The 25,547-nt window shown below is 44.1% G+C and overlaps 1 protein-coding gene and 1 long non-coding RNA gene across 8 annotated transcripts in view; one reads left to right on the forward strand and one right to left on the reverse strand.

The window, feature by feature from the left end:
* TEX2 (testis expressed 2) overlaps positions 1 to 14,778 on the reverse strand; it is a 102,544-nt gene extending 87,766 nt beyond the window's left edge. Inside the window, exon 1 of one of the 7 annotated variants that reach the window (XM_083489901.1) lies at positions 14,429 to 14,778. The gene's annotated coding sequence lies outside the window, so the exon portion shown is untranslated. Of the gene's footprint in view, positions 1 to 13,633; positions 14,094 to 14,248 lie in introns of those variants that run through there. The other 6 variants (XM_083489903.1, XM_083489905.1, XM_083489900.1 and 3 more) reach the window with 6 other exon arrangements.
* On the forward strand, positions 13,906 to 24,400 carry LOC310700761. The gene is made up of 3 exons (XR_014522798.1): positions 13,906 to 14,026; positions 19,095 to 19,235; positions 22,326 to 24,400. It is a non-coding gene; the product is annotated as an uncharacterized lncRNA (long non-coding RNA).
* The last annotated feature ends 1,147 nt before the right edge of the window (positions 24,401 to 25,547 follow it).

Consider the following 25,547-nt stretch of genomic DNA (forward strand, 5'->3'; position numbering starts at 1 on the left):
GTTCACACTTGAAAACGGGGCTTTCCATGGAAATTTTGCACCAAGGAAAAATACAATACAATACTTTATAACGTAGCAAGACCCGTTCTGCAGACAGGCTACCAATTCTTGACAAGTTCTCTCTGTCCACAGTTACACACCTCTAGAGCAAGCGAGACACAAGATACCAGGCAAGAGGTGGAAAAGAAGAAATAGCTAGCAGTACCCAACAACAGAAGTACTATACTCCCTAACGCTAACAAAAAATAAAAGCACAGTTCAGTATGTTTGGTATTTCTGTTGGCAGCCTCTTTCCCCCAATGCTGCAAACTGCAGTTATTTAAAAATACACCTCAGGCAAAAAATCCTCATCAACATCATCATATGATCTCCACAAGGAAGTCACGTTATAAAGTGTTAATATTTAAAAGTTAAGTTTGCTCTGAATATTTTTGGCCTCTGCATTGCAACAAGGTTGAGCTTAGAGTCAGCCAGCTTTTTGAAAGATGCACGTCTTTTAATATGCATTATATACGCACGCACTCTTTTTATTTTTCATTCTGTAAAGTTACAATAAGGAAAAATAAATGATCAAAGGCAAAGGCAATCCAATAAGGAGAGAAATTATAAAGACACAGTCATACAGCCATAAGTGGGGAGGGAGAGAGGGAGCAGCCTCCATCTTGGTCTGCTGGCTGCATGCATTAAGCAAACTGTTCCATATATGAAGTACAAATGTCTGAGTGTCTAGTCTGCTACTGCCTGGGAAAGGCTCATTTTTGATACACTGCAACAACTGATAGGTTTTCCATCCACTGAACCACTGGGTTAAAAAGAAGCACATATTGCAGAATCAAGCCTAGTATCTCAAGAGTTTTTTTGCCATTTTAGGAAAACAGCTACATTGCAAATACAGTGGTACCTCGGGTTAAGTACTTAATTCATTCCGGAGGTCCATACTTAACCTGAAACTGTTCTTAACCTGAAGCACCACTTTAGCTAATGGGGCCTCCCGCTGCTGCTGCGCCGCCAGAGCACAATTTCTGTTCTCATCCTGAAGCAAAGTTCTTAACCTGAAGCACTATTTTGGGGTCTGAAACCTGAAGCGTATGTAACCTGAGGTACCACTGTACAATCATCTGCCATCAGCTTTGTTATGCTCAAACGTAAAACGTGCAGCACAATTCTCCTGTGCAATGTATGGTACTACAACACATCAAAACAAATGACATTGGCTCGAGTCAGCGGTAGCCAACTAAGGGCTGGACTACAAGTCCCATCATCCCTGACCATCAATTGGCCTAGTTGAGGCCAATGAGCAAAAATGTATTGTGGTCCACAGGTTCCCCATCGCTGGCTTAAGATATCTTGGACCACAGACGCCAGATTTCCATACATTTTAAATTCAAAGGTGGATGGATGGCTGGTGGGGAGAACATTTGATCCAGCTTTTTGGGAAATGGAGTTTGAGGTAAGTGTGTATAAGCAACACAGACTTGTCAATTAAAAAAACCCCAAAACACAGCTTAACAAGTTTCAATGCATTCACTATCATTAAATAGCATTAAGCCCATAAAGCAGTAATGTTTGATATACATAAAGTAGTAGCAATAATTAAAAGGTAGCTATGCATATCGTTTTAGCCAATCATAAACACACTACAGCCACCAGAGTTATCAAGCTTCTTGGGCCACATGGAACTCCCAGGATCTGAAGTTGAATCCCAACATCTCTGCACATTTTTAGGTGCTGAACCTTGCACCAAAGCATCAGACGAACCTTTCAGAAACTGCATGTGGATGCCCCCATTATTTAGTCAGGCCTGGATTTCACATGCAGCAGATTGCCACAACAGGGTTCTGAGACAGTACAGTGGTACCTCGGGTTAAGAACTTAATTCGTTCTGGAGGTCTGTTCTTAACCTGAAACTGTTCTTAACCTGAAGCACCACTTTAGCTAATGGGGCCTCCCACTGCCGCTGCGCCGCCTCTGCACGATTTCTGTTCTCATCCTGAAGCAAAGTTCTTAACCCAAGGTAATATTTCTGGGTTAGCGGAGTCTGTAACCTGAAGCGTATGTGACCCGAGGTACCACTGTATGATACCACTTCAATTTGCAGATGTGAGCTCACAGTTTTGAATGCCCCCCTTAACATAAAAGACTCCAGAGCAAGCAGAAAACTAGGAGACCAGAGAAGGGCTGGGGCTACAGACTCTTTCTCAGATGCACTGTTTTTCTGTTTTGCTTGCAAGGAGTTCCTCTGGTGGGCGCGTTCCTCCACATGCAGCCAGAAATCATACAGTCCATTCTACCATCTCATTCTGCTGCATGCATAAAACAGACCTCAGTAAATCTAGCATATCTACAGGAGTAAACGTTGATTTCTTCATCCATCAGTATAATGCTTTTGCTTCCTGCTGCGGAGCATGCTGCTTTCATTCTACTGCAGAGATGAATAACACCATAGACTTCAGGCTTATGGGATCTACTTCATTTTTCTTACTAGAACCTAAGGTTGATCAATTCATGGAGAATAAAGTTATCTGCAGCTACTTGTCATGATAGCTGTGTACTGCATCAGAGGTGGTATGGTGGTGAATTCCAGTTGCTGGGAATTCCAAGCGGGGAAAGGGCTATTGTGCTAATGTCCTGTTTGCAGGCTTCCCATGGTTCTTTGGTTGGCCACTTTGAGAACAGAATGCTGAGACCTTGGTGTGTGTGATAGGAATTTTGAGGTCTTAGATATATGGTAATGTTCATAAGTGTACCAACCAAGCACATACATAGATCTGCCCAGGAAGACCGACCTGGAACCATTTTGATTCCTAAACTGAGCAAATGTTTTCTCTGTAAGGTCAAAGACCTTTTCCTTCACAAATCCTGTCTTAAGGATATGTCTGTGTTTGAATAGGGTGTGATCCTGTGACCTGGCCCAGGAACTAAATATTTATTATTACAAAAGACTGGCCAGGCTCCCCAGGCAATCCAATCAAGTAACCTGCCAGACCGGAGATAAACAACAACAGGAGAAAAACAACATTCAAATTTCTGTTTTAAGACCGCCTTTTCTGTGATGTAGGTATGATGTATCTGAGGAGTGGTCTTAGGTTACACCCCTTCTGTGATGTATGTATGATGTTTCTGGGGGTGGTCTTGATCTACAGGGTGGCAATTTCAAAAGTCTTTATAACGCCTTGCGCGTCATTGTTCTGGGTTCCTCCTTCTTTCCTGTGTGTGAGGGGAGCACCCTGTTGCAACAGATCAATAAAGATCAAGCTTACTAGCTGCTTTGCTTCTCAATATTCTCTGGTTGGCCTCTGTTATCTTCTCCTACCAATAGGGAACCTATGTAAGGACTCTGTATGGGCTCTTGGATACCCCATAAGGGGAAAAGGACAATTTTTCTTTACAACATGTGATCCAGCAGGGCCTTCTCAATAGTGGCACCCACCCTGTGGAAGACCCTCCCCATCAGATGTTAAGGAGGTAAGAAACTATACAACCTTTAGAAGACATTTGAAGGCAGATGTGTATAGGGAAGTTTTCAATGTTTAATGTTTTATTATGTTTTTGTATATGTTGGAAGCTGTCCCCAGAGCAGCCGGGGCAACCCAGTCAGATGGGAGGGATACAAATAATAAATGTATTATTATTTGCTTGAGATCTATCAATCAGTGCCTGATGCAAAACTGCACACACTAAGAATTACACAATTCCAGTTCCAGATATGAACAGAGCTCATACAAAAAATCACCCCCCAAACTTCATTCATTTCTGCAGTTTTAGTGTAGGGCGCGAGGGGAGTTAACTTTGCTGCTGATATGGCTAAAACAATCTGGAGTCAGGAATCTGTGCTGATTTACTACGAATCACGCCAGATCCAAACCTACCTTCTGCCAGCCCCTGCCTTGTAAGACAAAGCACAAAGTGCAGCATAATTGAAACTGGCCTGTCTTGAACAGGATCAAAGCACATGGCCTTTAAAAACCAACAGTATTAATGACTCACAGAGGCAAATCCTCATTTTCAGATCAAGCAGAAGGTTAAGTCATAGATTTTGGTTTCTTTTTAAAAAATACCTCATATACCCTTTTTGTCCTCAGCTTACAGAAGAAAAGGCAATTGTGTGAGAAGAGATGGCAAAAGATTCCAGAGTAGCAGTTTGTACTTTTATCAGGTTTCAGGATTACCTATTAAGTATCACCTACTTGAACTGGCACCAACCCAAGAAGATATAAACAGCTTTCCCAGAAACACACCGCTTCCATCTAGCAGCCTACTTGAACAGACATTTGCATTTTCAGGTGATTTGTTCTCATCTCAGAATTTGCAAGAGCTCAAAGGAATTCTGGCCATAGCTCCCGACCTAGACTACAATTTAAATGCACAGCAGGATTACCTATCAACACTCTTGGGTACCCAAAGGAGGCATCGAAGCTGCATTTCACAGGGAACTGACAACCACCTCAGCCTCCCACTGAAAGCGGTATTCTGAAACTGAAGGGAGCTTCAGGAAAAAATCATAATTACGATACAGAAACCAACTGATCAGAATCCCGCTGGTTGAGCCTGCGATAGGAATTTTATGGTCTTAGATATATGGCAATGTTCATAACCGCACATACGTAGATCAACACAGGAAGGCCAACCTGGAACCATTTTGATTCCTAAACTGACCAAATGTTTTCTCTGCAAGGTCAAACTGGAAAAGTCTCCCCATTGTCTCTTTCCTCACAAATCCTGTCTTAAGGACACATTTAAGATATGAATAGGGTGTGAGCCTGTGACCTGGCCCAGGAAATAAGTATTTTATCACTACAAAAGAATGGCCAGGCTCCCCAGGAAATCCAATCAAGTAACCTGCCAGACAGTGATGTAGGTGGAATGTATCTGAGGGGTGGTCTTAGGTTACACCCCTTCTGTGATGTATGCATAATGTTTCTGGGGGTGGTCTTGATCTACAGGGTGGCAATTTCAAAAGCCTTTATAAGCCCTTGCACAGCATTTTTGTGGGTCCTCTTCCTCTCCTGCGGGTGAGGGGAGCACCCTGTTGCAACAGATCAATAAAGATCAAGCTTACTAGCTGCTTTGCTTCTCAATATTCTCTGGTTGGCCTCTGTTATTTTCTCCTACCAATAGGGAACCTACCAGTATGTAAGGACTCTATATGGGCTCTTGGATACGCCATAAGGGAAAAGGGCATATTTTTTATTTACAACAAGCCCAAGCCTTTAAGCATATCTAAAGTACCGGTAATTCTATGGAATTACCACCTCTGCCCTTTAAAATAAGGTCTGCAGCGTTTGCCTGCAGCCCAGGGTGCCAGGGCCAAAACATCCACATGACTTCTCTGCAAGCCTTTATAAACACTGGCAAATATTTCTGTGCGAAGAAGTTGTCTTCCAAGAGTTGGGTGCTTTAGAAAGAGACAGGTTTCTTTTTTACAGTGCCATTCTGTGCTTGACCCAAACCAAGTCTTGAAACAATCCCAAAAAGTACAACTGTTCCTTAAGATGATAATATACTCTTATCATTCAGTGCTGAAGTGGCTAAGAACAAGCTGCACAAACGTCAAGCTGGGAATGGGCTTTAGGAACTGATAGTCCTTAATTTAGCATCTTCAATCACATTCCCTCTCTGCTGTGCCTTCACAATGGCCTAAGACAAGGGGTTGGGAATTTCTGTCTACAGCCACATCCCATATTCAAGAAAGTTAATGAGTACTAACACAACTGAGCAATAAGCATGGCCTATCAATTAATTTATATGAAAGTGAGGGCAGGCGGGCAGCCTGCTCCCTGTAGAATAAAAGGAAAATGCCCTTGTAATAGCTCTAAAAGCACAACACGTTAACAAATACAACACCTTGGGATGTTTTCCTCTTGCTTCTGCCATAAATTTATATGACTACAGAACAAAGTCAAACTGTTGATGTCTGGATCACACAGATATTTGAACGGGGGGGGGGGGGGTGGAAGCTAGTAAGAATGTTCATATCGCTATGTCAGTTCTACATCAACATTTACTAGATTATGCCATAGCTGTCAACCTTCCCTTTTTTTGTGGGAAATTCCCTTATTCCAGTGCAGTTTCCTGCTGCTTCCCGCTTTGTTAGATATCCTGTAGACTGTCCCCGGGACAGGTGAGGCTGCTGATCCCTTATTTTCAAATCTGAAAGTTGACAGCTATGGATTATGCCACCCAATTCCAAAATCATTGATTTTAATAGAGTTCCTTCTCTCGGAGAGGCAAATCACACTTCTCTTTGCACAACAGACACAAGAACCGCTGTCAATTTCCACGGCTTTCTGCAACAAGAGAAACATGATTTAAAGCGCCATATTGGGCTCGGGCCAGCCCAAGACATTTTGCCACCCAAGGCAAAGGACAAGGCCCCCACCCCACCCTTTTCCACATACAGAAGCGGAATGAACTGATGGAACAACCTCCTCCACAGCACCCAAGGGCAGCAAGCTATCTTAGGAGATGCAGAACAGAGGAGTTTAGGAAATGCAGAGGGGAACAGGTGAGAGAGCTTTGAAGAAAATATTTGGGCCCTGCCACTGCTGTCTCCAGCACCTGCCATCATGACCTGAGACAGCCACCTCGTTCTCCCTAACGGGGAGCCTTAGCACCTGTTTCCATAGCCAGTTCCGCATGTGGCGGCCATACAGAAACATTTATTTTATCTGTGTTCATGCCAAGCTCAGGCAGCCCACAGTGAAAGAGCTGCTTGCATTCAGCCACCTGCAGAGGCCTAGGCACATCACCTGGAAGTGGTTTGCAGCAGCATGCTGGAAGCCAAGTTGTGGGCCGGCAAACAGATAGACATAACCATCTCACACAAGCAAAGAAGAAAGCAGAAGCCAACATGTATTTTCTGAGGCTGACATGTGCTAGATAGACCTAAGTGTGTCTGAAGCACACATTTGCTGGCAAGAACCTTGGGCCAGAGAATCAAAGAAGTACTGTATTTGTTCACTAAATGTCTCTCGTGACTTCAATAAAAGGGGAGAGGCTATATTCAAGTAGAATCACCAGGTACCAATATGCTCCAGAAGGCCAGCATCGCCTGGCACATGTATTTGTTTATGATTTCATAAATTTTATATACCACTCGATTGTAAAACAAAACAAAAAAACCCTCGGTGCAGTTCCTAAGTTCCCTCACTCCACCCAGTGAAGAAGCATCAGCTGGTCAAAGTTCTGCAGTAGTTTTAATACTCAGCATGTGTCAGAAATTTCAGATAACAGCCAAGGGAGACTGCAACCCTGCCTAGAACTGGTGAACTCTTGGACCCGAGAGCCACGTACCAAGACTGAGTCCCAGTTTGTTGGCCTAGTTTATTTTAAACTGCATTCTCACAATATCAGCCACGAAGGTGGCTGGTGGCAATCCATTGCAGAACAGCCACCGCCGTAAATGGGATACTTAATACCAGAGACTTCAATCAAAATGTCAATAAAAACACTTGGGGGATGAAGTGCTATACAAATTGTAAAAGCAGTGGGATTTGACTAGCACAGGGATGGCCAAGCAGAACATTTTTAAGGCTCAGGTGTAATTTGAATATTCATAACCCCTCCAAGCACCTGGAATTCCTTCCTCCAAAACCAGATTCAATGACATATAAAAAAGAGCTTGTCCACGTTTACGCTTCTCCCATGCATAGAAATCATGGGAGAAATCACTTCAGAATCATACTTAATAGTAAAACATTATTGTGTTGACAAAATCATAATTCCTCAGTGAGATTATTTAGGTAAGATGAATTCACTTGGAAACAAATCTGCAGCACTTTTTCTTCCTTCCCTCGCAGGGAAGCAACTGTGCAAGGGAGATTTTCCATCAATTAATCTGGGAGGCAGCAAGAGTAGGCATCTGTATTTGCAGGTACGAAGACAGAATGCAATTGTATTGATGTAAGCAAGCTAACTAGCACTATAATCAAATTAAGGGAAATCAACAATGGGTGGGCATTTGCAGCCTCTACAGTATTTCAGCAACACACACTTAAAAGTTAGTTGCTTGCTGGTGCCTTGTGATCCATGTTCTCCATTTAACGTGTTCCACGGGGAATAAAGATCACGGAAACCAGATTGTGAAGCCGTGTTATTCAGAAAAGACAGGGCCAGTTCTTAAGAGATGCTGCACATCTGCCAAGTCACAAGGTCGGGTATCCAGTGTGGTGCTCTCAGGATTCCACAATGGGATTCAAAGTCCCATTGTTTCTGATCACTGGCTGTGCTGGCTGGAGCGCATGGGAATTGGGGTCCAGCAACATTTGAGGAACACCACCTTGGGTGTCGCCGGCTCAGGAGTATACCAAGTTCCACTGCCTCCCAGAGGTTTATCCCTATTCTACCATTCTCTTGGTACCTTTCACATGACACATTGTAAACACACAACAGAATCCTTGGAAGAAAGTCTCATTTCGTTCAATGAGTAAGCAAGTATAAGGTGACTTCCAACACACTATTTTTTCTCAGAGAATGATGGGAGTGAAGAAACAAAGGGGTGGACTCAGTTAAACAGTTGTGCTAGTGGGACTTCCCCCTTCACCTGCCCTGTGCCCCCCCCGAAAGGGTGTTTTTTTTTAACTCCCAGAACAGCTTTCACAGAGAGGAGATTGTTCCACCTGACAAGCTAAAATATTTGCACCGGTGCAGGGTTTCCCCAATTTAGGTCTCCAGCTGTTTTTGGACTACAACTCCCATTATCCCTAGCGAGCAGAACCAGTGGTCAAGGATGATGGGAACTGTAGTCCAAAAACAGCTGGACGCCTGAGTTTGGGAAGCACTGTATGGGCAGAACAATTGTAATCGCACAACTCAGAATTCCACCATAACCCTAAGAGAAAAAACTTTTGAGTGAACAGGACAGTCTTCAATATTTATAGATTGACTGGAAGGGGTTACAATGGTGCTTAGAATTCAAGTTTGAAATGCCTAGATCAGCCTTGCAAATACATGCACAGGAGGTGCTATGTTAGTCATTTGTAGGCCTAAAAGCAAAACAGAACAAGTGGTTTACAGAAGCATGCTGCCGGATCACTCAGGCAATTACTCACCACTAGCAATGAGGCAATTGGCTGTTTAGATGCTTGACCTAGATGCTGTTTCAACAAGCCAACACAAGGTCAATGACCTTAGCTGAAAGTGAGCGGCAGAGGCCATTCCTTGTTTAAAGGAAGAACTCCTCAGTGTGCCTCATAATCGTCTATTCATCATGGTGTGCATCACCCTTCTCCAATCTAGAATCCTTCAAATGTTGCTGGACTACAATCCCCATCATCTCCAGGGATTATGGGAGCTGTAATCAGGGATTATGGGAGCTGTAGTCCAAGAAAAAACTGGAGACACCAGAGCAGGGGAAGCTAGCCTACATACTGATGGACCAATTTCGTCATTTCCCCCAATCTATCTTCACATCTTACACATAAACTACTTTTAGTAATAATTTTATTATTTATACCCCATCCATCTGGCTGGGTTGACTTGCACTTACTCCTTTCCACACTCCTGTGTCATGTTCCAACGCCACAACCGTGCTGTTTTTATGGCAATTATCTGCATGATTCTTGCCTCTGTACAGCAGGCCACATTCCAGCCACAGAAAAGCAAGTTTTTTTTCCTACACAAACACATGCACAATCTCTCTATCCCTCCATCTAAGCAAGCAAGAGGCAATATCAGAGTTCAATTACACATTCCAGCCTGGCAAAGGCACCCTAAGAGAGCAAAGTTGGAGAGGGACGTGGCCTGGGGCCAGACAGAAAAGGCTGCCACAGGTCAATTTGCCCTTTGAAGGGTGGGGTGGAAGGCATTAGTAGTGCATTAAACCTGTATTTCCCATCCAAAACGTTGCCAGGCTTGAAAGCAGCTGCCTGCTTTGGCAAGGAAGAACTGTATCAAGGCAAGCAGGCGCAAAAACTTCTGAAAAATATGAACAGTGCATTTTTATTTTGAAGTCACCGATGGGCCACAAATTACCTACCTTAATATGGGACTACAATGTGGGCTAGTTCTGAAAAGGGCTTTCAAGGCTGCATTAGTCAACGTCGAAATAATGAACTTCCTCTACTACGCTCTTTGTAATAAAACACACAAGCACTTTTATCCGTGACAGATCCCCAGTCTTACACAAATTTATACCCGCGGCCAGCTTTCTCCTGGCAATTTTCACCATGGCTCCATCTCAACCAAGGAGCAAGACCTCACTGTACTAAATACATTTCCAATAAATCATCCTTAGGATTGCACTGCAACTTGAATCAGGATCATGCCCAGTAAGTACGATAAAATCCAGAGTTGCTGGCTGGTCTCCTGTATGTTGCAATGCCTCACTTATTAAAGTTTTGAGCCAAAGATCAAATTGGGCACAACTGACATGTGCCTTGACAGAACTCAGTCTTCAGTGATATATGTGAGATTGCATGGAAAACGTGCATAGATCAAGGAACACAGACAACCTTGTTATATTTCTATCCACCATGTGCTACTTTACAGCAAGTTAACACAGCCAAGCAAGGAAATTTCTACCCTAATAAGCAGCACGACAATCCACAAAAATCACGTGGGATAGGACTTTCCAGTAAATGTCTTCACCACCCAGTAACCCTTTGCAAAGACAAGGCAACTTTACCCCTTCCTCTTTTTAAGCCCATTTCCATTAGGAATGTCAACTTTTTATATACTGTATTAATAAAAAAGAGTTTTAGTCTTCACTTGCGCAACTTCAGTCTTTTTTTAGAATTCTGAATGAAGATGGAACGCCTCCTCTCAAGGGTGATATAACCGGCTTACAATCTATAGCTCATTGTTAGAAGGGAAAGCTATCTTTAATGTTTTCTTGGGAACGTCCTCAAATTCTGTATTACATAACACACAGTTAATATGCCATGGCCAAAAATGAATTCAACGTAGACAATTGCCGTGGACAATACAGGTCAGGTACCTGTGACTGAAAGCAAAACCACAGTAATTTGATGAAAGGCAAACCTATCTAGTACAGAAAGAAAAGGGGTGGTGAGTGGCCTTCAGGAACCCTATCATTTTGCTCATTCTCATTTCAAATTATTGGTGAATGTTTAATCATCTACAGCCCTTGATATCTCTCTTCAGTGCTTCACATGCCCAGCAATCAACAACTGAGTTTACTGCATCATTTCTGGTCCTTTCCTTAGTTCTTCCAGAACGATTCTAACTAAAACTCCCTATTTCTCTTTCCATAATCTTAGGAAGCCACTTAGCAGCATTTTCCCCCTCCCTTCCATTTAGAACAGGAAGCACTCTCTCTCTCTCTCTCTCTCTCTCTCTCTCACACACACACACACACACACAGATCATGAACAAAATGGCATCATCATTTCAAACTTTAAAAAGAACACAAGCTGCCGCCTTATAACAGGCCAGACCATTGGTCCAAGTAGCTCAGCTATTGTCTACACTGACAGTCAACAGCTCCCCATAGTCTCTCCCAGCCCTACCTGAAAATGCTGGGGACTTAGCCTAGGGCTTTCTGCATGCAAGACAGCTCTGTTTTGTAAACACAGTTAATTCAGTGAGTCAAACACTTAGCCATTTTTAATTCAGGTGATAGCCCCCAGAAATGTGGCTACCAAGTTTGAATAATCTTGTGAATAAATGTTAGCCTATTCCTACAAAAGTTAAACATGCAACCTGAAAACACAAAATTGGTAGCAGATTGTCCTCCAAGACAGGGCATGTCTGTGGCTCCTAGAAAATAGTGTGTGGTATTTCTAACAGCTCAGTGCTACGCAGAGTTAGACACGGTTAGGCCCACTCAAATCAGTGGCCTTAAGGCTTAAGCGTATCCAACTCCGTATAATAATGAGCTAGACGTATGCACAGATGTTAAGATTAGAACAAGTGAAAAAAGAGATTAACTATACAAATGGGACATTCTAAAACTGACCAAAGCATCTCTTGTGGAAAGTAGCCCTACAAGTGGAAAGCAAGACAAAGTGACAGTATTTGGGGAAGCATTCAAGAACACATGGAATATATAGCTTTACTGATGTCATGGTTGTGAGAGGGACTTGGTTTGATTTATTATTAAGAAAACTTTGAAGTATTACAAAGCAATAGGTAATAGTATCCATGTGAGAAGTTCAGCAAGGATCTGCATCTTTAAAATCAGAAGTTACAAGTGGGACTTTTGTGAGATGGTGCCACCAGAAATGGGTTGAAATGATTTATCTGGTACAGTATACATATTTGTTGATGACATTAAAAGTTAATTGGTATTCTGCTTATCTCATGGAACTTCAAAAGCCACTCTTTAGCCGGGGGGCAGGGGGGAGTTAAAGTTTTGGTAACTAAAAACTGAAGCTTTACTAAAGTGACTGCATATTTGATTTATTTATTTTTACTTCACGTTACCAATTTGAAGTGTTTTAGGAAACACAGAGATAGCTGTGCAGGAGGCAGGATTGCCTGAACAACGTCCCTCCTACTTCTGCGACCTTAAAGCTTTAGAAGGCCAAATCTTAAATCAGAAAGGGCTCCACAAGCTATACAATCTAAGCAGATCAAAATCCAATTCAGCTCTAACAACTGAACACAACAGCATCCATATTTGTGAGGAGCCTAGGCCAGTCCCCCCTCCCTCCCCTTGCTGGTGCTCAGACATTGCTCACTGCCTGAACTCAGATGTATGTAGTAAGCAGACACACCAAAATAGACCAATCCAACACACAGCAAAAGGAGAGAGGGAGAGGGAGAGAGAATATCAGGTATTCTTTTGCCATTCCTGTGGCTGAACACAGCAGGCCTATAAACTTCACCCACAAGAGAAATAAATCAAAGCCCTCCCATTAAACCCACTTGTCAATACAGCAAGGTTGCAGCTTGCTGACACCCCCAAGAAGTTGTGACTTTTGGAGTCTATCTATCCACATGGAACATCAGAAGAAGCTTTGCTTCTTTGCTATATCCATCCAAAATCTGCCCCATCACTGTGAGGCAGTGTTAGAAATGGAGATATTATAGCTAAGAGCTAAAGGGCACCTTAAACAGAGGTAACAGGCACAACAATGGAATGTCTAGGTGTGCTGTTTTAGAGCAAGAGTACAAAGCTGAAAATAAATGAACTGCAGCTAAAATATTATGTTCATTTCCCACATGGTCTAGTCCTTCCCTTGCCCACCCTCCTAATATCCTTAAGAGGGTCTCTTCTCCAGTCTTCAGAAAGTAGCTGGAAGTGGGGAGGCAGAAAAATGTCCTCCTTTCCTTCCACTCCGCAGTTTTAATCGGAAATCTCAGGCGCAACACTGCGCCCAGAACCCAGAAGCGGATAACTGAGGAAATTCTGGGTTGCAAAATGCGCCTAGAACAATGGGAGTTTCGAGGGAGATGGAACTTGTTGCCAGATCAAATTGCCTACTAACCCCATGAGGGCACTCTCCAGAAACTCAGCTATCCAAAGTCCCCTTCTACTCCGCGCTTCGCAGCTGTTTTGTTTAAAGGGGCGTCTTTAAGACATCTTTCTAAGGCACCCCTCCCTACCAGAACCGACGGCGCAAACAGAGGTTGACAAGCCCCCTCTTTGCAGCGATTCCTAAGGAGGGGGGCGGAATTGAGAACAGCTCCAACCTTCCTGAGAAGGTCACACCCTCAGGCCCAACCTTACTTCCTTCCCCAACACCTGACTCGTGGTCTTCAGCAACACAAGGCTGCTTCTTCCTCAGGCGCTCCAAATATCTCAGGACCGACGGAAGAAAAGTTCCAGGAGAAGTGAGCCACGGTCCCAGTTAAGCCTCGCAGTCCCCAATTCCAGCAGCGCCTCACACACTTTCCCCGGGGTGCGTGGGAGGGGCGGGGAAAGTGGAAAAAAGAAGACGAAAAGGCCACCCCTCCGCCACGGGAACGTCAACAAACAAGCCGCCCCCGCAGGCCAAAGTGAAAGGTTCAACACCTCCTTCCGAGGTGCAGCCCGGAACTCTCCCGTCGCGGCGAGAGAGCCCCGCCGCACTCTTGCTAGGCTCAGAGACGCCCTCTCCGTTCCCCCAGCCTGACAAAACAGGTGCCGGAGCCCAGCCTCGTCTCGAAGTCGCTTTCACCCCACCCCACCCCACCGACGGCCATTGCATCCCCTAAGCAGCCCCTCGCCTCTGCTCCCCCGGGCAGCCTCGGTGGGCTCGCCAACCCGCGGCGCCGCCGCCACGTGCAATCCCCGGGGACGCGCGGCGCCCTCGCTTCCCTCGTACCCCGGCGGCAAGCCGTAGGCCCAGGCCGGCTCTGCTACCTCGGAGGCCGGAGCACTCGCGCTGCCATCGGCCGTAGAGCGGAGAGAGAGCGAGGCGAGCAGGCAGGCTGCTGCAGGAGCGCTTCTCTGCTCGGGCTCCTCGGCTGCTCCTGCAGATGCCCCTTGAGCTGCCCTACGGTAGCAGGAAGGCGGCTCCAGCTCCGGCTCCGTCCCGTTTACCTGATCTGCGGCAGCTCGTGGCATCGCATAGTGCAACACTGCCCGGAGGAGGCAGGCGGGCGGGCCGGCAGGCGGGCGGCTACGGCTCCCTCCCTTCTTCCCCGCGCCGGTTCGACTCGCCGCTGCCAGCCCAAGTCAGGCGGCCGCACTATGGGAAGAGAGGAGCGGCGAAGGCGGGCGGGCGGCCGGGGCAGCCCCGCCCGGCGATGGGCTGGGTCTGCCGGGGAGGCCGGCTTCCCGGTTAAAGGCACACAAGGCCAGGAAGAGAAGGGGAGTGCAGCCGACGGGGGTGCTTTCAATTGCCCGGGCGCCCCAAGATCCAGCAGGAGGGGCTGAGATTAGGGGTAAAAAAAGAAAGAAAGAAGGCGTTGTAAGCAGGTGCAGAGGGCGTCCTCAGCGCTGGGAAACTCCAGGCACAAAATAGCGTACCCTCCCAATATTATTATTATTATTATTTCTCTGGTCAAAACAGGGGCGTCCTATTGCATCATCATCATCATCATTTTACTATTTATACCCCGACCACTCTGGGCAGCTTCCAGCATATGTAAAAACATAATAAAACGTTAAACATTTTAAAAAACTTCCATCTACAGGGCTGCCTTCAGATGTCTCCTAAAGGTTGTATGGTTACTTATCTCCTTGGCTCAGGGGTCGCACAACTCCATCCCCTCCAACATTTCTCCAATTAACTGTCAGGGGTCCTTTACCTTTACTATTTTAAGTCCAGTCGGAAAAGTGGGCTCAACAACTTTGCCAAAAAAAAAAAAGCCCATCAACTTTTCTGTCCGGATCTTCACTGTTTGAAATATGGTAACCCTAGACTAGCCCACATGCCCACCATTGGCAGTTGTGTGGCATCCATAGGCAATGGTATAAACTTGCCTTACCGGCATTCCAGAATTGCCAAGTTAAAAGGAAATAAAGGGGAATCAGGTCCTGCACTCCACCTGCACTGTAACTATTTTGTCACTAGAAAGGTAATTGCTTATATGTATGTACTCAAGTTCTACTTAGTACAGGAAGTGGCCTGCCAATATTCTGGTTGCTACTTTGGCCCCCAACCCCCTATTAGCACCCCTGTGCCTTTAACACAGAAGTTCAACAGGTGTAGCTTTCTGACATAGTTTTGGAACTATAAGATTTTTTAATTCAACTGCTGTATTTCCAGGGAGCTATAAAATCAGCCTTTCTCAGCCCATGGGGTGTGTCCCATCCAGGGGGACACGTGAAGATTTTGAAGGCTGGGGGGTACTGGTTCCAAAAATATAAGTGAAAATATATATAATTAAAAGTCACCATCTTTCAGTCTTTATGAAAATTTAAACAATTAGGAGAGCCAGGTTTGAAGGCTGGGCATGGGATTTTTACTTTAGCTAAAAGGGGACATGGGATGAAGAAGAAAAAAGTTGAGAAACACTGTCTTAAATGCACACAAATCCTGACAAAGGGAATACTTTTTTTTTTTGCTGAGTCATCCTTCCTTGGGACCTACGTTTCACAGCCTTTCCAGCTGTTGCGATAAAAGCGGACCATTTTTTTACACCTAAATGTGATAGTTACATTCCTGATTGATTATGCATAAACTGATAATTTGAAGTTACAAGTTCGTATTGCAGGGCTATTGCCGGCAGAGATCCATACTCAGAAGTCCCTGCTAAAGATGGGCTTGTGAGATTCAGAGGAGATAGGATTGATTGGACCTTGAACCTTGTGGCAGAGGCCTGTTCAAGTTTATGCAAAGACGTCTCACTGTGTTCTGTGGGACTTATTCCTGAACAAGTGTGTTTATGATTGTAGCCTTAGGTTCAAATCTCTCCCCAGCCAAGAAAAAACTGAGTGGCTAGGAATGTTGTCATTGATGATGGTGGTATTATTATGGGCTTTCAGCCAGATAAAATAAATAGTTACCTTTAACTGGTTTTAAATATGCACATGTAACTAAAACAATAGTTATGAAGAAGGGGAGCATTAATGTATAGTTTTTTAGATGAGCATAAGAACATTGGTTCAATCTAAAGAGACATCTAGTCCAACATTATTTTCTCAGGTGCATATAGGAAGTCCAAAGGTAGGACGAGTGCAATGGTTCTCTCCCAAACCCCATGAACTGGTATTCAGAATTTCAAGAGCATACTGTCTGTGTTTACCCGTCATAACTGGTAGCCACTCATCTGCCATGAATTTGTCCAAACTCTTTAATTTAAAGGGAAGTCATTACTAAGTCCAACTGTTAGAGGCTCCACATAACAGGTTCTCAGCAATCCATATCCTCTTATTTAAGGCAGCCACCTCATTTTGAGCCCCTTCACCTCCACCAGCTGCAGGCAATTTAACCTATGCTGAGTCAAAAACTTATGTAAATAGATAAGGGACAAATAAAGGGGCAGCTTTCGGGGCTGCTGAGTTACACCATAAGATAAAGGTAACGGACCCCATGACGGTTAAGTCCAATCAAATGTCCAATCAAATGTGACTATGGGGTTGTGGCGCTCATCTCGCTTTTCAGGCCGAGGGAGCTGGCGTTTGTCCACAGACAGCTTTCCAGGTCATGTAGCCAGCATGACTAAACTGCTTCTGGCCCAACAGAACACCGTGATAGAAGCCAGAGCACAAGGAAACACCATTTACCTTCCCGCTGCAGTGGTACCTATTTATCTACTTGCACTGGCATGCTTTCAAACTGCTAGGTTGGCAGGAGCTGGGACAGAGCAACGGGAGCTCACCCCGTCGTGGGGATTCAAACCACCGACCTTCTAACTGGCAAGCCCAAGAGGCTCAGTGGTTTAGACCACAGTGCCACCCGCGTCCCTGAGTTACACCATATCCTGTGCTCTGTCATGGTGAAATGGCAACCGATGCAGGGCTGAATGCTTTTTTAATTCTCTTCCTTCCCATTCAAGCTAATGGGAGAGGAACTATTTTCTCTCGGTCATAAAGTTGCACCATGGATAGGCTGTGGACTGGAGGAGTATAGAATCTTTGGTGCCTTGAACCACATTCCTCCAACGGGAGTATCACGGTTGGTTGCAGAGGGTTGGACTGGATGACCCTCAGGGTCCCTTCCATCTCTGCAATTCTTTGGTGGAAGAGCTTTCACAAACTGAGTGCTCCACCTGCCGATTAGGATAATTCTCCTGGTATATCTCTCATTCTGGTGTGTATCTGGTGTTCTACCTGCGTACTGGGGCTTCTGCCCGATCCTAGAACCCCCTCAGCTGGTGATTTTCAGTATAGGATTGTGCCCTTAATGAATTTAGAAATGCTGTTTAATACCACCAGCCCGCTTAAGGGTAAAGCCTTAGGCTTCCCACATGATTGCGTCATTGGACTGTGTGGAATCTAATGGATAAGAGATACATCCCCCTTGGTTTTTATACCAATGACGGTCCGCAGTGTGGTTTATTCGAGTTACACATAATACAAAAACAGGGCTAATACAATAAAGAAAAATGTAGATTATTATGCAAATCCCTCGCCTTTTGTCTTGGACTTTGCGCACACGTAGAGATATGGGTGAGGGATTTGCATATTTTTGTTGAGCTGCTAGTTTTAATAGGCAGATAAAATTGACACGTTTAGATCTAATTCCTTCCAACCCTGTAGTCATTGAATTGCCAGCATGAGGCGGAAAATCACTCACAGAGCCAAATTCAAAAGCTGGTGTAAAACCAGAGGTTCCCACTGAAAAGAAAGGATTTTCTTTGTGAGGTATTTGCAGATAGGAACATAGAGAGCTGCCTCATATGGAGACAGTTCATTCGGTCCATCCATCTACCACTGAGCTGTGGTCCTTTCTTTAAATTACCTTCCACATGTTCAGATGAACATGCATAAACATCCCCCAAGACTGTGCCTACTTGTGGCTGCAGGCCTCGGCCTCATCCCTGTGTCCGCATGGGCTTTGTCCACACAATCACAGGTGCTGCCTCTTCACAGGTACACAATTGTGCAGTCAAAGCCCACACATGTACATTTTGTATGCAAGCACAACTCCACTCCCCTTTAAATGTGCGTCCAGTTGAATATATGGAAGGTGCCAAGGTTACAGGCACAATCTGAAATGCTGAATAGAACCCATGGAAGTTTGAATAAAATCTATGAGGTTTTCCCACGGGTTTAGTTGCAAAGGATTGCAACCAAAAACAACAAGTTATCCTACTGCACTTTATGGTCGCAATCAAAGAGAGGGCAAAGCTCCACGAAAGAGATTTAAACATACTTAACTGTCTCGAGCAGAATCCAGTGCTGGCCCTACCATTGGGCAGAATGAAGCAACCATCTTAGGCGTCAGATACTCGGAGGCAGCAGAAGTGGCCCGTAGCTATTTCTCCTGAACCTCCACCCATTCAAAGTCCACTTGATTTCTGGCAGTAGAGTTGGGAGGAGTCATCATTTTGCCCTTTCCCGCAGGTAGCAAAATGTATTCGGATGGTCCTGGCAAAATCATATGGCTACCAGCCGTCCATAGTCAGTTGCCCATGTCTTTTCAACGGGAGCCAACTTATAAGGGAATCTAAGTGAGGGGGGGTGTCTTTCTGTTTCAGCATTATGCCTATTGAAGACAGGAAAATGACACATATTTTCTAGTTATGCTCCACTTGTATATTTCTAAACAAGGCAATTATTACAGTAATATAATATCTCCAGTGTTTCCCCTTCAAAGGAACGAAGAACAACAACAAGATGTACAACCCACAAGTTCCGGGTTGCTTCTTACAAGAAAAAGGTTATCTGAAGAACCACCAGTGCTGAGAAGATGTAAAGTCCAGCCTTTGTGTCATTTGCAAGGCAAATGGACTCTCAGGTATGCTGTTGTATTGTAGAGTGGATCTGTCAAATGAATTCCAAAGTCTGAAGATAAGATAATCACATATGGGACTTTGACTTGGGGCTCAAACAAAGGGGTTGGGGGTTGGGCACTTTCCCACAGCAGACCTGCTCAGCCCCTCAACCCCCCACAAATTGAACTTTTTTTGTGGTAAGGAAAATGGACAGGGTAGAAATGCCCTGGAAAATGCAGGATAACAATCGAATGACGCAACGTCATACAAGAACAGCTCCGCAAACGGATCAGAACAAACGCTCAGTAAACAGTGGGCATTGTGCGACCTCCCCGCAAACTTTGTGCAAGCAAATCAGGATGAATGCTTAACAAACAGGTCCTTATGGAAGCAACCTTAGATACACACAGCCGGTGTTCTACTAGTGCTGGACTTGTGTTTCTCAAAATGCAAAATGGCTGTTGGCACGGAAACATCAATTTATTCAAAGCCTATGGGGCTTGCAGAGCCATCCAGCCCCCCTTTGTGTCAGGCTGGGGGGTAAGGATTAGGTAGGTGTTTACCTGGGCTACCTCTGCCGGCTCCCACCAGCTTCTGGAACATAGCTGTCAACTTACAGATTTGAAAATAAGGGACCAGCAGCCTCAAAAATAAGGGATCAGCAGCCAAAATAAGGGATTTTCAGAGTACAGGCATGTTCAACTTCTGAGCCCCTCCGAGCCAAAGGCAGAAAGCCCAGCCAGCAGCCAAACGAAGCCTCAAGCGGTGGTTCCACAGCGCAGCAACCCGGCAAAGGGGATGCAGCAAGGAAAATCACCGTCACCTCTCTGCTGGGAAGTGCTGAGCAAAGCTGAGTCCCCAGGCAACACGGCCGATTTGATCGGCACAAGGCATGCAAGCTCCACCCCCCCAGTCGTTCTTAGACTCCTTATTGGGTGAGCAATGCAGCCAAGCAACACAGTTGGAGCCTCCCTCCTCCCCGGCCGGCAGGGAGGGAGGGAGGGAGAGGAGCTGCTTCCTTTGAAACCCGGGAAATTTAAGGGACATCATCAATAAGGGACAGCAGCGGGACACGGCGCTGGGATAAGGGACTTTCCTGCCAAATAAGGGACGGTTGACAGCTATGTTCTGGAATGACATCAGCATTGCTCTGCTAGCAATGGTGCTCCCCCCTCCACCTGCAGGATCCCTGCCCACAGCCAGGGGAAACCCCAAGTGGTGTGGAGGGGCATGGTTGAGCACAGCAATTTATCTGACGGATGGAAACTGGGCCTGCTGTTCTGTAAAGCCCTGTTGGCCTGTCAGGTTGGACTGGGGATACTAATGTTGCTCCCTTTGGGTCTAACTACATGTGGTGGCAGGCCAGACCATAGTCTCTGCCAAACAGAGAAACAGCCAGTGGGAAAGCATGCCGAACCCACCGGCCATTTCTGATTAAACCATCTTCCTGCTCCTGCTCCTCCCGGGCTTTCCTGTAAGCTTTCTTCCTGGCAGGGCTTATTTCTGACTTGGGCTTAAGACAGTTGAAAACTACGTAGCTGGATTGTTGTCGGAAGGCATTTTGTACAACTGCAAAGCAGTTTTCTACTAAGCCGTTAAGGGATCCTGCAGCAAATAATGTTTACTCAAAGAGGAGCAAAGTATGCAGCAAATAAGGCTTCTGATCCCTTTGCCTTCTTGGTTCATTTAATTCAAGATTAACATGAACACAGCGCAATAGGATTTGATGTATTGCGCAAAGGAATGCTCAATAATTTTTTTTTTGCTTCGTGTTTTTACTCTTTTAGTGGGAGCCGCCCAGTGTGGCTGGGGAAACCCAGCCAGAGGGTGGAGTATTATTATTATTATTATTATTATTATTATTATTATTATTATTATTATTATTAGTGGATTGACGCCATGTCCTTGCTGCAGTTTCTTCCTTACAGGGTCAAACTTATTGGTGCTTATTTTTAAATCCATGTCATGTGATTTCCCCCTTGACTACATTATGACGCTCCTTCTGAAATCAATAGATTTGTTCCTAAGCTTCATAAATTAACTAGTCCAGAGACAGGAGACATTGATGATTATGTGGGTCTGGTTTGCCATGGAAAAGCAGCATTCGGATACCCACAGCTGAATGCACATCATAACCATATGCATTCAGAGTGTGTCGTTTTAGGGGCTGAAACTTAATTTTAGCAAATTTCTTCAGTGCGGGATCATATTTTTGTTTTGGGGTGTGAAGAATTCAATTTTGCGATTGAATATAACATTTAGCTTGGTAGGTCTACCAAGCACATAAACTACTTTAAGAAAACCAAATAATTTTTAATTTTACCTCCTGAAAAGGTCTGGTAATGCTAAATAATAATAATAATAATAGTAATGCATGATATAGTTGCAGGATTTTAATTATATTTATGCAATTTTACATGCATTTTACTTAACAAGCTAAACTAAGTTATATTAATTTAACAAAAATGTCTTTTGAATTCCCAACTCACGTTACGACTTTTTAGCACTCCTCATTTTTGGAATTTGGAAGTTGAAAATTTCCACACGCTCTACTATGCATGCCATGCTGATGGGGCTGATGGGAGTTGGATTCCATCAGCATCTGCGTGGCCAAAGGTACCCAATCCTGGCCTAATGTGCTGCAGATTCAGCAACTGGTGCTTTTCAACTTCTGGTTTCAAACATCTATATCTAGAGCATCTATATACTGCTAACAGCCAAATCAGCTAACAACAGAATCAATCAATCAATTTAAATAATATTTTGTAAGAAATGCTTTAAAGGGACTAGGCATGCCCCACCAAAGAATGTTTCAACCATTATTTTGAAACCATGGATTTTTCTCCATTATATATATTACTGTTGCAATTGCTTCCGCATTATTAGTTTTCACTATCTGAAAATTCAGTGAATTTTCAAGTAATGGTGTAAGATTGTTACTCTGTAAAATGTCTTATCCGTCAATGTTGACATATACGTTTATAATAATATTTTACGGTGCCATTCAATACAAGTCTCTTATGTATAATGTTATGTGAGAAATCTATTTTCCTTTTACGTGGAGTTGAAATGTATTTTATTTTGTTCTCTCTTGATATGGTCTAATTTGATAGATTCTGTTCTACATGTCTACTCCATCCTATTTGAATTTGATGGGACTCCTAAGAAAGTATGCATAGGATTGCAACTGGGTAGCTGTGGATCTGAAAACACCTGCTGAAAACTTTGCTATTCCATCAGGCTTCTGCAAGCAGTCAAGGTTACATCTTTCCATAACAGTTGGTTGATTTCAACTTTTTATATAATTATCATTGTATGGTTTTATGAATAATTGTTGTCAACCCGCTCTGATTTTTTGTTTGTGAATAACAGTATAGAAATGTATAGAAATATATATACCTACTGCTATATCCAAAGCCCTTCCATTTTGGTCAGTTTCTTGTGGCAAAGCCTGTGGCACTCTGCCCCTACTCCAAAATGCCTTGCTGGTTCCTGGTTTCCTGGTGGCTACCACAGAGGGAGAACTGCCAGAGGTAAAGGTAAAGGTAAAGGTAAAGGACCCCTGGCGACTATGGGCTAATAATAATAATAATAATAATAATAATAATAATAATAATAATAATAATTATACCCTGCCCATCTGGCTGGGTTTCCCCAGCCACCCTGGGTGGCTTCCACCCAAATATTAAAAACAATACAGCATCAGACATTAAAAACTTCCCTAAACAGGGCCGCCTTCAGTTGTCTTTTAAAAGTAAAATAGTTGTTTATTGCCTTGACATCTGCTGGGAGGGCGTTCCACAGGGCGGGCGCCACTACTGAGAAGGCCCTCTGCCTGGTTCCCTGTAGCTTTGCTTCTTGCAATGAGGGAACCACCAGAAGGCCCTCAGCGCTGGACCTCAGTGTCCGGGCTGAATGATGGGGGTGGAGACGCTCCTTCAGGTATACTGGACCGAGGCCATTTAGGGCTTTTAAGGTCAGCACCAACACTTTGAATTGTGCTCGGAAACGTACTGGGTTGCAGCGCTCATCTCGCTTGCAGGCCGAGGGAGCCGGTGTTTGTCCACAGACAGCTATCTGGGTCATGTGACCACCCCACCCCAACACTGGTGCACAATATGAAGTATATATTCAGCACATAAACTTGTACATATAATGGGAAGGGGAGCAGGCGGTATTTAACTAAATCAATGTAACTTGAGAGCAGGTTGCTCACCCATTTGCAAAGAGAGACTTCAAGAATGTTTGGCTTGCTTGTGTTGGCAGCCTTCACATCTTCGCTTCTCAATTGTATTATTTGCTCAAGTGCTTGGTGTTTGATATTTTTTATTTTAAGAGCCCTGGGGATTGTTTGCGTTACCCTGGAAACCACTGTAATGTGCCTCCACTCCGGTACCTCCATGTCTGTTGGATATGTACCCAGATGTGTCTGAGAGTGTTTTGTCGCAACCGTGCGTCTCTTCCACTGCGCCATTTTATTTTCTGTGGTGCAAGGGGCTATTAAAAGTGCCCAGACAGTTTGAAGACCTGTGTGCTTCGTTACTTAGGTCATCCACACAATACTGGCAAGCTCCTGCACATGCCCAAACACGTTTGAGCAGCAGGTGCTGATGGTGGAGGGAGTTTAGGTGGCTGTTGAATGACTCTGCCTCTCCATTTCTGCCTTTGAATAAGCCTCACGTCTACCTGTCATTTAAACGCTTCAGAGGAAGAGAATTGCTTCCTTTGTGAAATATAAGCATATATGACAGAACCTCTCCAATTCCTTTTCCTTACCTTTCCTGCCAGTCATCTGCTTATCACTCTGAAATTGAGCTTCCTCCCTCCCACTTAACTGACCAGGCCACGCTCGCTGCTGTCTCTTTGTCACGTGCGCTGTTACATTTGTCACATGCCCTGTGGTGCCCAGTTCTATCCTTTCCGGCCTGTCATTCAGTCCACTTCAGTCCCTTCAATGCATGTTACTAATATCTACAACCCCAACTTCATGGATGTCGCATCAAACAATTGTTTTTCCACACTTTCCAGCATATTTCCTCAATCGTATGTATGCATGTATGTATATGTGTGTACATCTCTATTCCACTATATTATAAGTTACATAAGCTTTGAAAGAAAGATACAATAAGCCTGCAATTTATGTGGGGGTTACGTTCTGGAGATCATACCTAAAGCCAAAATCACAAATATATAGGTTCAGTGGTGGGCTGGCTTGCCAAAGTCATTTTTCCTGGAAAACCACCCACTTTTCCTGGAAAGCCACCCACCTTTAAATTTTATTTGCTTATTTATTTATTTATTTGCCATGTGCTAAATGTGCACAAGTTAAATGTGCGTAACTTGCGGGCTTACTGTATAATCGAGAGGTAAGATATACAACTGCCCTTGTTGATATCACTCTTATGCCTTTTCATAGTACAAATTTCCTTCTGTTATAAATTTTATTCCCTCAGAAGATTGTAAACCCATGACATATGTTTGGTAGCAGCCCATATCCACAATGATCACTAAAATCAGTCCACCTTAACCTAAAATGATCCTTCCTTTGTTTTTGTGCTCTGAATCTAATAAAGTGAATTAGTTTAGTTACTGAAACTTAATCCCATATTCTTTGATAGATGGTGTCGTTGCTCATCTTCACTTTCCCTCCTATAAAATTCTGGCTGCTCCTAACTAATGCGAAATCAGTTCTCTGTGTTCTTGCCTCACTGAACCTTCCAGATAGGTTAACAAGACAAAAACTGGGTGCCATGGGACATCATCTCCCAATTTCCTGTCACTTTCCTTATCATTTTTGGGAAGGTGCTTTGTTGCAAGAGACTTCCAAATCCACTTTAATTGTTCAACCTGAAATTGCTGGTACATGATTGAATTCCATCTGAAAATAGTGCCAGTGTCAAAGAGTAAACAGAGACAATAAAGAAATATAAAATAAACCTTTTGCTTGGGAGATTATTTCCCTGTATTCCACCCTCCTGGCTGCACAGCAGAATATTGTTGCTTTCTCCAAACGCAAGGGAGCCTTCAGTGCCTTTGTGACATCCGAAGCTTTTATAGCAATATTTACACTCCTCTTAGCATTATTTGCATGCCTAGCAACCAACACATTTCACACCAAGGAAAAAGGAGTGAAGACGCATATGTTTAAGGAAGCCTGGTAGCCAAGCATCAAGAAAATGTAAGGCACACCCAAGTGAAAAACAGCTAGCCCTCGTCTATCTGGATGGGCGTATTTTCATATATATTCCTACCATCCACTGGACATGAATGGTAATAGTTGTAAGATGTGATATTAATGTGAGGGGAACGCTGCACAGGAGAAACATTTTCTTTTT

The sequence above is a fragment of the Podarcis liolepis genome (genome assembly GCF_965112155.1).
Source record: "Podarcis liolepis genome assembly, chromosome: 2".
Lineage (NCBI taxonomy): Eukaryota > Metazoa > Chordata > Lepidosauria > Squamata > Lacertidae > Podarcis > Podarcis liolepis.